This window comes from Oncorhynchus tshawytscha, linkage group LG27, assembly GCF_018296145.1.
Source record: "Oncorhynchus tshawytscha isolate Ot180627B linkage group LG27, Otsh_v2.0, whole genome shotgun sequence".
NCBI lineage: Eukaryota > Metazoa > Chordata > Actinopteri > Salmoniformes > Salmonidae > Oncorhynchus > Oncorhynchus tshawytscha.
The window spans coordinates 10,641,330-10,654,094 of record NC_056455.1 but is presented as its reverse complement, the minus strand read 5'-3'; the positions used below and the strand labels follow the sequence as shown (position 1 = coordinate 10,654,094).

General features: G+C 40.8%; 1 protein-coding gene across 1 annotated transcript in view; it reads left to right on the top strand.

Moving 5' to 3' along the window:
* The first annotated feature begins 6,124 nt into the window (after nucleotides 1-6,124).
* Nucleotides 6,125-12,765, top strand: part of LOC112226036 (axin-1) — a 32,735-nt gene continuing 26,094 nt past the window's right edge. The window contains exon 1 of the mRNA XM_024390232.2: nucleotides 6,125-6,303. The gene's annotated coding sequence lies outside the window, so the exon portion shown is untranslated. The remainder of the gene's footprint in view (nucleotides 6,304-12,765) is intronic.

Sequence of the window (12,765 nt, the reverse complement as noted above, 5' to 3'; positions counted from 1 at the left end):
AACAAATTGGCCTAGATCAATCAAAGTCCTCTAAATCTCATTACTCGGAACATCTGACAGAAAGATGTATTCAATAGACCCTATTGAGGAGCTTTGAATTCGGCCTTCCACACATCAAAGGCCTCAGTGCTGAGATTAATTTTTGCTTGGAATCGCTATTTTTTTTGAGAAAATTTTGAAATGTGGTCAGTGAATGTGCGGCGAGGTAAAGGAGAGCGGCCAATGCTGCTTGTTTTGAGCTGCCCCCCTACCAGGCAGCACATGAGCCTGTCGATATGGCGGTTTGATGTCAGTCAGAAAAGAAGAACCCCCACAACAATCGCAGAGGGGGCCGGGACGGAGAGACAAGAACAGAGTAAGAGAAGGGAGAAAGGAAAGAACCATCGACAGATGAACTCAGTTGTGATTAAAGATGGCGGCTCTGCATACCGCAGACTGCGTAGCGCGGGACGTGATCCACAGCAAGACAATCGGAGCCGTCTGCATTTCAGCAGAACAAAAACAAGCATCCCGTAACAAGGTAAATTCAAATGGAGGTGGTAGTTATACTGTCTGCACCGCTTTGAACCTTTGAGAGCGATGGCTGCTTTTGCATTGTTTATCGCTCCATTTCTTTGTCATTTCGAAACAGTTTCCGTTTTTTCTGTCCCAGATGATCTTGCTACTGTCACGGGCCTCCTTGTTTGCCAAGGCAGAGCACATCAATTGTTTTGACTGCTTGAAGTGCATCCCAAGCCCAAAATACTGGGCATAATGACAAGCTTTCATGCCTAATTTCATGTGCATTTGTCCAACCCAACAGATCTTCTATGATCAGAGGACTTTCGCCATTGGGTGCACGGCCACCGCTGCATGTCACTTCAGGGTTCCATTCCATAACAAACAAAAAGCAGCCAGAATATGTAGTTATATTATATGCATGTTTCGAAGAGTAGAAACTATAAGTAGTAATATAAACTCAAGACGGCAAATCGTTTAATCCTCTGTGCCTAATCCACTCTTGGGTTTGTTAGTCACAATATATTCAGCAATGACAAAGAACATCAGCAGGACTCCAGAATACATTTTCGGACAGTCTTTCGGGGTATTGCTCTTTTAAGACGTTCAAGCACTAAAAAGAGCAGCATATCAATACACCAATAGAGACACTCTTTCTTTCAAGTCCCTTCTATTCAAGCAACTTAATTATTCTTGACCAAAGCTTGCACTGTGGTTCAACGTATCAGCCGCTGAAAACATTTGTCTGTGTTTAATTTCATTGAGTCTTGTTCATAGTTTTTTTTAATGAGAACCTTGAGACAAATACTTTTTTTTTTTTTTTTGCTTTTGTTCTTATGCAAACTTAATTCTTTGTGAGTGACTTGAAAACTACTGGTTTTGAAAACATGATATTGCCTTGTGTGTACAAAGAAATGGAGCATTCATTTTTAATGTATAGATGGGCTATTGTCAAGTGAAGAGGCCTCACTAGAGATAAGCCTATTTCAAGCAAGGCCTACAAAGGGAGTGAAAATCCACATTGGCAGCTGGAACAAAAGGCAATAGAAAAGAAGAACTGGGGATGTATTAAGTTGTTAAGATTATTCTATGAAAGGAAGCTTGCATCATTCAATTAGATGATTGCAGATTTTTTGTTGTTGATTGCAATCATGTTTTTTATCCTATCACGAAGGAGAGGAAACACAAAACATACTGATGAATGTGCTTTTTAATTCATTCGTCATTAGTTTTCATTGTCTGTATTTTAACCTCAAAACCCCATTATTTATCTTGGTTTATCCTAATTCAGTCCAATGATAATGCAAACAAATTAATCACATCAAGTAACAAATGTGAAATTAAGGATTTATTCATGTTTATTAAGAAAAATGACAGTGTATGCATTGTATGTATGCTTTGTCCATCCATCTCTGCATCTTAAAACTGTTCGTAGTGAAGCTAGAATGGTGGCAATTACTATATTTACAGTAGTATTGAGTCGATGCCAATTTAGAAAGATCTCTCTACAGCCAACAGTGGTTCTCCAGAGCAGTGTGAAAGGAAGTCAAAGGAACATCTGCAGGTCTCATTCTGTTCCCTCTCAATCTCAATCGGCCGTTATGGCTGTCATTGCCTGTTTATTGAAAGCTTGAGCCGCATATTATTCCGTCACAGCCACTGAAATAGTCGGAACAGAACTTGAGCATTTTGAATGGGTACATGAATTAGTGACATACAGCTGAGAGATCAGAATGTCTTTTGTCTTCGTTCCTGCTGATTAGGATGTAGGAGTGATTGTCCAGCATGTCCTCAAAGGAAGTTAGAAACTCTAAAATAAAAAGCAATGAATCAAGTAAGTAGGCGTAAGTGTAAAGTACATGTGCACAGTATCCTAAACTGGGTCGTAAATGCCATACACAAAATAGGAGTTTATGTGTCTGGACTTTTGGCAAAGTGGTATATAGCATGTTGGGTTGGCAAGCATCATGTAACTACAGATCCCATTCTCAATACTCTCCACATTTCTACAGGAATGAATAATGTGTCACATACTGAAGGAAAATAGAGAAATAACTCTGCAGTCAGTAAATTATCCCAAAAAGGAGTGAAATTGCAAAAGAAAGGCATGCCCGTTGTTGCTTCATTACATTTCAGCTGTTATTCTGGGATGTGACCTTTAACATAGTCACTTTCAAACTTGCACATTGGTCGTTTTTTCCCCCCTAACCAATGAGACTTTACTATCTTTAAGCAAACACAGCTCTCAGATGTGCAAATGAGATAAAATGGGTAGGCCCGTGGGAGAGCCCTGAGATTTATTTAGGATTTACAGGAAATGTGTCTGGAAAATGAGAAGCTAAGCAATCTTAAGGAGAGGAGGAGGAGATGAAATTGAAATACCACTTGCTATGCGGAAAGCTCATTTCATGTCATCACGGTCTAAGACAGTGCATGAATCCCCTGCGTGGCCTGGCCCAGGCTCCATTCTTGTGTGATATAACTCACTGGAGGGATCCCTGTAGAAGCATTTTCATCTGCTGTAGGTGAGCAGATGGCTGGGTCACAGACAATGGAGAACATGAAAGACACCTAGAGGCCTGGTTTAGGTTACCTTATCATCTTCGGCAGCTGTGAATTGCAGCACAGGAAATCAAGTGCGCCATAGCCCATCGGTGGCAAATGTTTAAGCTGCTGTTAATTCAGATATGAACATTTTGACTTCTGGTCTATGAGACACAAATAAAGATGGAGTATTCCGTTGCGTGTACCTGTTCGTTCTATTCACTTGTAACACGATGGATCTCAGTTCAGTGAATATCTGACTATGGGCTCAATTCAATCAAGCTCACATTGCAATGGCATAAACATGCTTTTCCACACTAGGTAGTCCCCCCCAATTTTATGTCAGGTCTGATTGAATCCCAGGTTTTACTTGGTTTTTACCACTAATGCTAAAAGGCCTCATGTTAAATTATAACTCAATTCATAACACATACTATGTTGCCGGTAAAGCAGTAGGGATGATTAATTGTCCATGAATATTCTCTTGCAATAAAGCAGTATGGTATTTTGCATGCACAGCACAGCAACTTTGTAAACCTTGCACTTTCCACACCGCATGCATACAATATGTTGATAGTGTACCTACAGATAATACATATTACTTGGACCATTACAATGGATTGAAGGAATCATCCATGGGTATAATATAAACATTGCATTATTGTACCCAAGGGTTTGTCTCCTGATAATTCAGAGAGGAAGACAAATTAAAGCATAGCGGAAACCAAGATATATTCCTCTGTATTGCATCAAATTGCATTGTTTCACGTGTACAGAAAAATCATCAACATTTGAGACATAGTTTAACAAAGGCATTCAAAAGGAAATCCTTCTCATGCACAGTATATGTCCCTGTTTTAGGAGCTAACTACCACCATGATGTAATGATGTCAGGTTAATGTGTAACGTAGAGGGTATGATAGGGTTAGGCATTCAAAAGGAAATCCTTCTCATGCACAGTATATGTCCCTGTTTTAGGAGCTAACTACCACCATGATGTAATGATGTCAGGTTAATGTGTAACGTAGAGGGTATGATAGGGTTGGGATTACCACCCTGAACATTATCTGATTATTATTATCTGATGTTTCTAAATAGGCTTCCTACACATAGCAACTTGATGATTCTAAATAGGCTTACTGACATCTTTCATTCAATGGGCATAGCACGTGTCTAAAGTTTTTTTAAGGGACCTGGAAATAAATATTATCCAAAAACTGCTCCCAAAAGTGATATTTTAATATAACATTGGTGATATGCTATTCTATTGATTTGGATACCGGGTGCCTCCGCAGGCTAATTCCATGCCATAGACAACGCCCTTCTGCTAAGACCAGCTTTTGGTTTGTCCTTAATACCCCCACAGTGCTGCCTGAAATTGGCACTTTAGTGCGCGTTTTTAAGGACACACCTCAAATATTTCCACCCCTCCCACCTCAGTGTAAGCGAGCTGATATAAGACAGGTAAATTACCGACCCTGGCGCAATGGTTTGAAAAGAGCAGAGTGCCTGCTTTAAGAGGTTGAAATTGCACAATATTGTGCATTTGAGAATTGTGCTGGGTTAACGGCCGCCAAAAATAGAGCCCTACACCTTTACGAGGCTGTCATCGTGACGTGCTGTGTCACGTACCATTCTGTTCCTTAGCTGGGTTTATGGTCAGGGAGGGCCTTGAAAGCTAGTTAATACCACTTGAGACAGAAAAACTGTGACATGGTGTCATGATTTTAAAGGTCAAGGAGAGACCGTTAAACTCCCTAAGTATATGGTAATGGTGGTATGTAAAAATCTCTTGCCACCCCAAACTTGATGTGTACCCCATCTTTATGTTTGTTACTGAACTGTGCTTTCCCTTGCATATCAACTGTGTATTCCAACCAAACCTTGTAAGGCAGGTAACAAGATTTGCCATACCTGCAAAGCAAATGTGATTTCGCATAACACAAGGGTTTGTTGGACCTTCACTGTACCTTTGCTGCTGAGGAATTGGCATTGGTCAGAAAAGTTAGACTGATGCCGGTTACACTTGTGATTACACACTCAGTGGAGTTTTCCTTATTCAAACTTGTTCTGAGGGCAGCTCTGCCTTGAGGGCAGGACAGAAGACAGCCCTTACTGTCAATAACACACCCACCCCTCACTAGCTTGTCAGCTGCCTTGTAGAGGGGGCAGGTACTAGCAGCCTGCACCTGTCATGTCATTTGTCAATCAGTCCCAAGGCCAATCAACAGGTAGCTGATAGGCATCTACAGCTGCCAGTCGCAATCCCTACACATCATAGTCGAGGAAAACTGCAGAACACAGCTGTCAAATGATTCTAATAGTTTGCTCTATGGGGGGAACATGATGTCCATACGTTATGTGCAGGCATCGATATAATGTAGAATGAACGCGCCACAAGCCAAATATAATTAATGTAAGGGTTAACGATTATTCGAAGGCAGCTTCAATGGCTTTATGTAATACTTTATGTAAAGACTGACCAGAATTGCAAAGGTAGTTCCTCAATCTGTGTAAATCGTTTCTCTTGCTGGTCAGCTGGTGTTGAGCTGAATTGGTATTCCCTGGACTCCAGGAGCCCTGGGGTTTGTTCGCTGTGGGGGGCCCAGCGATCAGGAAGGCCAGGGAGAGGGCTGTGTGTGCAGCTGCTGATGGCATCTGATGGGAGATCTGTTCTGCTACAGACCTTGTGCTATTATTCACCAGGTTATGGTAATGTTGAAAAAGCCCCTTATCTGGATGCCAGTGCTACATAGCTGAGAAATATTGAAATAAACACAGTCTTGAGTTAAAAAGGGGTACAGCAGTACGTCTCCTTCAAGGTGCTGTTTCTGGCAGGTTTTAGATATTATTTTGAGATGCTGGTTTATTCTCTAAATAATGGCATAAATTCATTTCATGTTTATGCATTTCTTCAATTTCTGTTTGAGTGAGGTGTCAAAACTAAAAGCACAAGTAAAATTTTCATTAGCATTTCACATCCTCAGAGCATTGTCGTCAAATTGAAAATATTTTATATTTGGTGATAATGCAACCAAATGTTTTCTTGTTCCTCTGTTTCAGAACCGAATGGATAAAAAATACATCCTGGTATGGCAAGATTCTCCATGGGCAGGCACCTTCATTTTGCTAGTATTGAGAGAGATGTTGTCTTTACTGGCACCTGATTTATCCAATGAGATTGCAATGGGAGCCTCAGCAAATGGGTGTCAAATTGGAGGAGAGAAATCCATTAAACAATGGAGTAACATTTTACTAAAGGTAAGGCATGTTGCTTTACATAATTAAGAAATATTTTCTTATTTTATTTCAGAACTTGTGGCATCTTTCAATATCGAGCCTATTCATCATGTCATGTCTTCAGTCACATGGGCCTGCAGCCTAAGACTTGAACTCTTATTTATAATGAGACACATATGTCAGGCAGATACAGCATGTCTGTAAGCAGTGCTGCATGTCCTCCTGTCTTCATCGTCATCATATAGAATAGCTCATGGTTAGGTGTGGTCTTTCAAATGGTTTTCTTCACCGAGAGAATAGAGCATTCTATTACTAGCACACCACTCTGCTGCTGTTTCTGTATCTCTTCTGAACATATTTCTTGGAAATGTTACACACACCGCACACTGCTTGCTGTGCAGTCATATGTAGACATTCCATGTAGACACTCCATGTAGACACACAATGTAGACACTCCATGTAGACACACAATGTAGACACTCCATGTAGACACACAATTTAGACACTCCATGTAGACACACAATGTAGACACACAATGTAGACACACAATGTAGACACTCCATGTAGACACTCCATGTAGACACTCCATGTAGACACTCCATGTAGACACTCCATGTAGACACACAATGTAGACACACAATGTAGACACTCCATGTAGACACTCCATGTAGACACTCCATGTAGACACTCCATGTAGACACTCCATGTAGACACTCCATGTAGACACTCCATGTAGACACTCCATGTAGACACTCCATGTAGACACTCCATGTAGACACTCCATGTAGACACTCCATGTAGACACTCCATGTAGACACTCCATGTAGACACTCCAGATAATAAATGCTTATACCATGGCAACGTTTGAATACTTGTTTCTGATTGGCTTGAAGGGCATTCTAGAGTGTGCATTAGTTCCCTATGGCGCACGGTAGAATTTTGAAAACAAAAGTGAATTGAAAACATTAATGGCATTGTTGAATTTGATTTTCATAATAGGAAGCTAGGACTGATGGTTTGGTTAGCTAAACTAGGAAGACTGTTAGCTACTTCAGTGGATGTTAGACAGGTTTCTAGCAGCAAATGAACACGTCTAGAGGCAAATGTGTTCAATTACAGCCATTGGAATAAAAGGGACAATTAACTTGTTGCTCTATGCGTTCTCTGGAAAATAATGCAACTCCGTGGAAGGTCAGGTCCACTACGCCAGTGTGTCGTTCATTAGTTTCCATAGAATGCATAGCCTCTTATCCCTTACATAATGAATACATGTACAAATGTCATAGAGGAGGCGTGATTAGCACCGGGGCACTGCACTCCAAGTCACTCTATGTTGACAGACAATTCCTCTAGTCAGCCATTCTGTGTCATTTGAGACCTCTGGCATGCTGTGTGCCCTTGTGGCTACAACGGTTGAATAATAGTGCACTTGAATGCAACTGCAAGGGCTTCGTCAGGAAATCTTCACAGAGGCAATTCTCTATAGGAGGAGAGAGAAAGTTCTGACGTGAAGAAATGTATGTCACTGTAGTTTACAACTTGTCCTCATTGTTCATGGCTGATTACAGCATGATGGAAATTACATTTGCATGAAAAATCACAACTTTAATGTCTCACAGAAGGGACAAACAAAATATAAATGAACTGTTTCATGTGTGTGTGTATAGTACCCGTTGGCGTGAGCGTACATCCTCTAAAAGTGGACTTCTAAATATTGGCATGTTGGAGAAATAAAGATAATAAGAAGTGTTATGGATGTTAAATTAAATGGACATACTTTTTGGGGAGACTGATGCTGCGCATCTCAAATGGCACAGCGGTCTAAGGCACTGCTTCGCAGTGCTAGCTTTGTCAGTACAGATCCTGGCTCGATCCCAGGCTGTGTCGCAGCCGGCCGCCACTGGGAGAACCATGAGGTGGCGCACAATTGGCCCAGCATTATCTGGGTTAGGCCGGCCGGGTTGTCCTTGTCCCATCGCACTCTAGCGACTCCTGTGGCGGGCCTGGCCCAATGCACGCTGAAACGGTCGCCAGCTGTACGGTGTGGCTGGCTTCCGGGTTAAGCGAGCATTGTGTCAAGAAGCAGTGCGGCTTGGCTGGGTTGTGTTTCAGAGGACGCACGGCTCTCAACCTTCGCCTCTCCCGAGTCTGTACGGGAGTTGCAGCGATGGGACAAGACTATAACTACCAACTGGATATCACAAAGAAAGGGGTAAAATAATATAACTACTAACATAACTACAGGCAGCCTGAATAGAATAGAAGGCCAGGCACCATCTTTTAAAAAAATCATCTTTAAACATATACAGCTTTCCTCCAGTGTTAGTTATAAAGACGTTGAAGACCCGTTGAATGTCGACACAAATATAAAAGGTTTTTGTCATTTAAAAAAAATCTGAAATATTGTAACAAAATATGCACATGAAACAATATTCAAGACAAACAAATTGTTGATACACTCCTCTCATCTTTCTATCTATAAAAACAGCACTGCATTGTAAGAGAAATCAGAATATATTTTCCAAGAGAATCTTATCTGGAATGCAGCATTTTCAAGATATCAACAGAACACTTCTCAGAACAGAAGCAGTCAAAATGTGGTGGAAGCTAAGATATGATACATCAATATCCAACCCATCCACAACCGTTATGGATGTTATGGCTATCATTGCGCTGAAAAAGGATACTCATACAGAAACCAGTTATAGACCATATGAAACCTTGTTGAAAGTTGGCTTTACGGAGAAAGTTTCAAGATGATCCAATATACGGTGCATATTTTACCAAATCTTTTCCTGGATGGATGTTACGTTGCCTGTTCCAGTCACCCCACTATCTTTATAAGATAGTAGAAAATTAAACAAAACTTTGGTCTGTATTGCTTCATTAACGTCTTCAGAACTAACACTGGAGGACATCTGTGAGTGGGAAAACAAGCTCTGTGAGCCCTTTCTGAAAAACCTTTTTTTGAGACTTGGTAGCCTACTCTGTAATGGTCCAAATATCCTACATAAACTGGTCAAATAAAGCTTGAACTCCAACATATAGAATAATTATCAACGTGGTTTCATTTGGAAATGACTAACTTTATTTGTACATGCTCAGGTTGACCTTCCCACGGAATCACCCTTATCTTATTTGTATTGCACAGTGGTGTATATTGAAACATACCATGGTGGCATAAAATCTGCACTTCAAAGACAATCCTCAAAAGAATATAACAAGAATTGACCCTTCATACGATTTATTTCTCAGTCTTTCGTATTTGTCCATCTTACTTTAAAAAACAATAAAAAAATGTATTGACCTGATAAGAAGAGTCAAAGAAAAAAAGGATGAGGTCACTGAATTCTCAGAAGAAGACGGCTTCAGGCCAATCATATAAAGTGGATCATTTACAGTACATGACACACACCTTACTGTTGTTAAACAAAAATGCCATTGGAGGTGAAAGAGTTTATGAACAAGAAAAGATAACTTGTGAAATACCAGCAAATAGCCTGAGCAAGGTCAAAACATTTGTTTTTTGTAAGTGCACACAAAAATTCAGACCAATGAGATTTTTTTTTTCAAAATAATTATTTTTGGTTGACAAATGTGTCATTAGTTGAATAGAAATTACAGTTGAAGTCAGAAATTTACAAACACCTTAGCCAAATACATTTAAACTCAGTTTCACAGTTCCTGACATTTAATCAGAGTAAAAGTTCCCTGTCTTAGCTCAGTTAGGATCACCACTTTATTTTAAGAATGTGAAATGTCAGCATAATAATAGAGAATGATTTAGTTCAGCTTTTATTTCTTTCATCACATTCCCAGTGGGTCAGAAGTTTACATATACTCAATTAGTATTTGGTACCATTGCCTTTAAATTGTTTAACTTGGGTCAAACATTTCGGGTAGCCTTTCACAAGCTTCCCACAATAAGTTGGGTGAATTTTGGCCCATTCCTCCTGACAGAGCTGGTGTAACTGAGTCAGGTTTGTAGGCCTCCTTGCTCACACACGCTTTTTCAGTTCTGCCCACACATTTTCTATAGGATTGAGGTCAGGGCTTTGTGATGGCCACTCCAATACCTTGACTTTGTTGTCCTTAAGCCATTTTGCAAGTATGCTTGGGGTCATTGTCCATTTGGAAGACCCATTTGCGACCAAGCTTTAACTTCCTGACTGATGTCTTGAGATGTTGCTTCAATATATCCACACAATTTTCCTCCCTCACGATGCCATCTATTTTGTGAAGTGCACCAGTCCCTCCTGCAGCAAAGCACCCCCACAACATGATGCTGCCACCCCTGTGCTTCATGGTTGGGATGATGTTCTTTGGCTTGCAAGCCTCCCCCTTTTTCCTCCAAACAAGGATGGTCATTATGGCCAAACAGTTCTATTTTTGTTTCATCAGACCAGAGGACATTTCTCCAAAAAGTATGATCTTTGTCCTCATGTGCAGATGCAAACTGTAGTCTGGCTTTTATATGGAGGTTTTTGAGCAGTGGCTTCTTCCATGCTGAGCGGCCTTTCAGGTTATGTTGCTATAGGACTTGTTTTACTGTGGCTATAGATACTTTTGTACCTGTTTCCTCCAGCATCTTCACAAGGTCCTTTGCTGTTGTTCTGGGACTGATTTGCACTTTTCACACCAAAGTACATACATCTCTAGGAGACAGAACGTGTCTCCTTCCTGAGCGGTATGACGGCTGTGTGGTCCCATGGTGTTTATACTTGCGTACTACTGTTTGTACAGATGAACGTGGTACCTTTAGGCATTTGGAAATTACTCCCAAGGATGAACCAGACTTGTGGAGGTCTACAATTTTTTGTGGCTGATTTCTTTTGATTTTCCCATGATGCCAAACAAAGAGGCAGTGAGTTTGAAGGTAGGCTTGAAATACAGTGGGGCAAAAAAGTATTTAGTCAGCCACCAATTGTGCAAGTTCTCCCACTTAAAAAGATGAGATATGATGAAAATTACAGGCCTAGGTACACTTCAACTATGACAGACAAAATTAGATTTTTTTTCTCCAGAAAAATCACATTATAGGATTTTTAATTTATTTATTTGCAAATTATGGTGGAAAATAAGTATTTGGTCAATAACAAAAGTTTATCTCAATACTTTGTTATTTACCCTTTGTTGGCAATGACAGAGGTCAAACATTTTCTGTAAGTCTTCACAAGGTTTTCACACACTGTTGCTGTTATTTTGGCCCATTCCTCCATGCAGATCTCCTTTAGAGCAGTGATGTTTTGGGGCTGTTGCTGGGCAACACAGACTTTCAACTCCCTCCAAAGATTTTCTATGGGGTTGAGATCTGGAGACTGGCTAGGCCACTCCAGGACCTTGAAATGCTTCTTACGAAGCCACTCCTTCGTTGCCCGGGCGGTGTGTTTGGGATCATTGTCATGCTGAAAGACCCAGCCACGTTTCATCTTGCCCTTGCTGATGGAAGGAGGTTTTCACTCAAAATCTCACGATACATGGCCCCATTCATTCTTTCCTTTATACGGATTAGTCGTCCTGGTCCCTTTGCAGAAAAACAGCCCCAAAGCATGATGTTTCCACCCCCATGCTTCACAGTAGGTATGGTGTTCTTTGGATGCAACTCAGCATTCCTTGTCCTCCAAACACAACGAGTTGAGTTTTTACCAAAAAGTTCTATTTTGTTTTCATCTGACCATATGACATTCTCCCAATCTTCTTCTGGATCATCCAAATGCTCTCTAGCAAATTTCAGACGGGCCTGGACATGTACTGGCTTAATTAGGGGGACACGTCTGGCACTGCAGGATTTGAGTCCCTGGCGGCGTAGTGTATTACTGATGGTAGGCTTTGTTACTTTGGTCCCAGCTCTCTGCAGGTCATTCACTAGGTCCCGCCGTGTGGTTCTGGGATTTTTGCTCACCGTTCTGGTGATCATTTTGACCCCACGGAGTGAGAACTTGCGTGGAGCCCCAGATCGAGGGAGATTATCAGTGATCTTGTATGTCTTCCATTTCCTAATAATTGCTCCCACAGTTGATTTCTTCAAACCAAGCTGCTTACCTATTGCAGATTCAGTCTTCCCAGCCTGGTGCAGGTCTACAATTTTGTTTCTGGTGTCCTTTGACAGCTCTTTGGTCTTGGCCATAGTGGAGTTTGGAGTGTGACTGTTTGCGGTTGTGGACAGGTGTCTTTTATACTGATAACAAGTTCAAACAGGTGCCATTAATACAGTTAACGAGTGGAGGACAGAGGAGCCTCTTAAAGAAGAAGTTACAGGTCTGTGAGAGCCAGAAATCTTGAGTGTTTGTATGTGACCAAATACTTATTTTCCACCATAATTTGCAAATAAATTCATTAAAAATCCTACAATGTGATTTTCTGGATTTCTTTTTCTCATTTTGTCTGTCATAGTTGAAGTGTACCTATGCTGAAAATTACAGGCCTCTCTCATCTTTTTAAGTGGGAGAACTTGCACAATTGGTGGCTGACTAAATACTTTTT